Here is a 4126-nt window from a genome sequence, read left to right on the forward strand (position 1 = left end):
CAAGTTTGTACCATACTGTGTGTCTTTGTATATGTTCCATTCTAGTGGAGGTTCTATCTCTTTTTAATTTCTTTTGAATATAAATTAAATACTGTACTTAATTGATTTATTATTGCCCACTTGAATTGTATAGCCCTAGGTGCTGCAGTGTTCTTTATGTAGAGCGCCATATTAAAATGCTCAATGTGTTTAGCAGTACTATCCACTATGGCGGTAAGAGGGTTTTTTTTTATTATTCAGTTAATGTGGGTAATTACTACTAGGGTATGGCATTAATAGGCATGATACAGTAGTGAGTAGTGGTAGTAAGAAAGACTTGGAAAGACCTAGCCTAGGCCAGGCCTGGCATATTTGTGCATAATGCATAGACATAGTCAGGCATAGGCAGTTCACACTGTTCTCTATGCCAGCCCAGCTATTTATCCTCAGTGAGCATATAGATAGGCTAGGCTAGCGTAGCCTTAGGGATATGGCCATGGCATAGGGCCTTTGTTGGCCTAGCTAAATAAACTGCAGCCTTGCCTCATAGCCTGTTTAGTTATGAGAATGGTAATTAGGCCGTGTTCTCATAATTATTATAATATAATTATAGGCTATCGAGTGCATGCTTTATTGAAATAAAGTTGGTGTTTTTTAGGTAGTGGTAGGGCCTGGCCTAAACCGGGGTGGGGTTAAAGGCTAGTCTAGCAATTATTATTTGCTGAAAGTTGATGTATGTAATCACCAATTATTAATTTATATAAATGGTGACTTTTATTTCAGAATTGTCTCTACTAAAGTTAAAAACTCAATCAAGTGTGGTGGTGTAGGGAAGTATTTTGTTTGTTTGAAAGCCTTACTGTGTCTGTGGCAGTTGATTGAACAAACAGAAAATTACCTGCTTTCGTCAAAGGTGAATATAATGTTTTCTTTACGTTTTAAGTTTACTGGTCCTAGGTTCTGATTAGCAACATGCTTAAAATAAATGATATGTACTGTAGTTACTTAATGATGACGGTTATTAAATACAGGTCTCCCTCCAATCTAAGATCACTTTTGGGACCGGGATTTTCATGGTCTTTAGCAACTTCGGTCTCTAGTTAGAATAATAAAAATAAGACTGTCAATTTGCGACCACAGAAAAGTGGTCTTTATTTAGAAGTAGTCTTTAATTGGAGCGGTCTTTCATTAGAGGGTGATCAGTAATCAAATTTAATGTGTACGTAATTAGGCCAAATGGAGCAAAAGAGCCAACTGCACTCATTGAGAGAGTAAACAAGCGATAGGCCCTAGTATGCAGCCAATGTAAGATGCCCACTGTCATTTGTATGTCCACCCACGTCCTGTACCATTGTCATGTCTGTTTTTCTACTTGCCAAGTAAATAGCGGGCATACGTCAGTACAAAAATGAACGCGGGCATTCTACACAGCTATGAAGTTTCTATAAACGGGAGTACACACTTTTGTTCTATTTATACCCTTTGATTTGGCCTATAAGGGACATTGAAATTGTAACTGTTTTGGAAAACTAATAAAAAAAAAAACAGGAATGGAAACTGATAATTCACTTTTGAAAAAAATACCTGCTAGTCTCTTACTTCTTAGCTACTGTACATTATGCATATCATACTTGTACATTAATTTCGAAGGGATATAACACATTTAAAATTTAATTTATTAAGGTACATTTAATACAATTTAATTCGTTTTCCTAGACAGGAATTCACTTTTCATGAAAAAAAAAACTGCTATTCTCTTACTTATCTTAGCTACTGTACATTATGCATATCATACTTATACATTAATTTTGAAGGGATATAACACATTTAAAATTTCATTTATTAAGGTACATTTAATACAATTTAATTTGTTTTCCTAGACATATATCACCTTAATTTTGTTAAGAAAAAATTGTGCAAAACATAAAAGAGAAAATCACGAAAAGGCAGTATGAAATACTTTATGTATAAGGAAGGTAGGCATCCCCCCACCACAGACACACACAAAAAGATTGTGTTACAAATGCATGCACATTTTTTTTTTCTAAATTTGGAATATTGTTTGCTTGCTTAAAATTTCAGAAACCCAAAAGTGGCGCTGACAGCGCTCCAGTTGAAGCTGTCTCTGAGGAAAATGTCATCAACGAGGAAGCTGTCATCAACGAGGAGGCTTATAATGATGTGGAAGAAGTAGGAGGTTCTGACAATGAGGATTGAATAGCATTTTCCATCTGAGTAATCTAATACTAAGTAGGGCTTTTGCTATATGGTACCCTCCTTTCCAATATGATTCAATATCTATTTTTGTTTGTCAGTGGGAGCTGTTAGGTTACCCAATTACACTACACCTGCAATGCATCACCTTAGAATCTAAGACAAAAGTTTTAAACTTGTGTACTTGCTTGTAGAAACCTGACAGTGAGTGCATGAGTAGCAGAAACGGTCAGTCAAAAACAGGCTTAATATTAGGGCTTAACCGATAATCTGATTGGACAGGCTATATATGCATATGCCGATATGTAACCAATTCACAATACAACCTGATTGTAATGCGTAAACTCCCAAAACATGGGCAAAAAAATCTCAAAAATCAAAGCAGAATTATAACAAAATTTAAAATAACACTGTCATAGTAGTCTTTCTTTAAACTTTCCAGTGAACTTTTCATCATAGGTGAGGGCAGTCTGACAGTTATAGAAAATACATGCATGAAACTCAATGTTTATATCCCTGACAGAGAGAAAGATAGGAGCCTGGAAATGGTGAGAACATTTGGTGCCAATTAACAACAATTAATAATTTTAGGAATAGTTTATTAATCATTTCAGGTAGGTTTATGAATATCCTTAAAACTTCTTTTATTCTCTCAAAAACTACAAAAAAAAAATTGAATTCCTTTTTTTCTCTTGATCTGCAATCCTTTAAACTGACAAACCCTGTAATTAGTTTCCTGAAACAAGCTGAAATTAGGCATTACTTAAGAATGTATTTGGCAAGCCAATTATGGGGTCTGTGTCATCTTGAAGATGATTGCAAATGAAGACTATTTAATGAATTAATTTTTTGTATTTTTTTAAACCCTAAAAGAGATTTTATAAATACAATAAAACTGCCTGAAGATATTAAGTATTTTACGATTTATACTTATGCAAGTAGGAAATATAATATTCCTTAAAAAAATGTATAGATGTTGAAATTGGCACCATTGTAAAACATGACAACCCCCACCTGCACTATATAAACTAGCGATTTTTTATAACAATAAATTTTGTAGGAATTGTTTGGTCTTCTTCCCGATGTTTTTTTTTTTTTAGGGGAGGGGGTGTTTATGTGAGGGGGTTACACACGTTAACATTACGATCAATTTGTATTGTGAATCTGCACCTCATCGGCACAAGCATATAAATATTGCCTGTCCGATTATTGATTAAGCCCTAATCTAGCTCATTCTTTTAACATACTTTTAATTAAAAGTTGAGTTCTTAAAAAATGAGTTATATATTTTTGTTACACTATATAGAAATTGTGAGATCTAACATCGGTGGAAGTAAAGTATTGTATTCCTTTCATTTGAGAAATTATAATTTGCACTGGATGATGAAGCTAATCCTGGTTGGAGAACATTACTAAATTTGTATTCTCTTGTAATAAAGGACAATTTCCACATTCTGTATCTATACATACTGTTCATTTATACACAAACATTTCTATATACAATTTACAAAAGATCAAGAATGAAAAGTTTTCTTTTATCATTTTGTTGGATCATTTGAAACTATTCATTAATATCTTGCCGTTTATATTCATAGACCCTTAAATATAAGAGTATTCATATTTGCCAGTTAGACAAATGATTAATTCAACTATCAGTTAGTTGTAATAGCTATGTGTAGATTCTTCAGTAGTTTTAATTAGTAGGCAGGTATTCTGAAAAAAAAATTGAAACCCTGGTCCCTAGTTTACTAAACCAGTGTTTTAAGTATGCTCATTATTTACCATGTTACTGTATATTGGTTTGCCAAATAACTATTTGTTTATATCTTAAGTATGTTTGATACTGTAATAAAATGCAAAAAAAAACCAAAAAAACAATCAAATGTGTCATGACCTAGCGCTTATATTCAATACACTATATGTTGGAGGTTCT

The 4126-nt window shown here is 33.2% G+C and overlaps 1 long non-coding RNA gene across 2 annotated transcripts; it reads left to right on the top strand.

Moving 5' to 3' along the window:
• Nucleotides 1–52: 52 nt before the first annotated feature.
• Nucleotides 53–3648, top strand: LOC117114446. 2 transcript variants are annotated; one of them, XR_004446364.1, is made up of 4 exons: nucleotides 53–213; nucleotides 763–892; nucleotides 2062–2741; nucleotides 3500–3648. It is a non-coding gene; the product is annotated as an uncharacterized LOC117114446 (long non-coding RNA). The 2 variants fall into 2 exon arrangements; XR_004446363.1 differs by lacking the exon at nucleotides 3500–3648 and having other exon boundaries at nucleotides 62–213; nucleotides 2062–3439.
• Nucleotides 3649–4126: the final 478 nt, after the last annotated feature.

Source organism: Anneissia japonica, unplaced genomic scaffold (genome assembly GCF_011630105.1).
Source record: "Anneissia japonica isolate Jap-2015-1 unplaced genomic scaffold, ASM1163010v1 scaffold288240_len33331_cov106, whole genome shotgun sequence".
Taxonomy (NCBI): Eukaryota; Metazoa; Echinodermata; class Crinoidea; order Comatulida; family Comatulidae; genus Anneissia; species Anneissia japonica.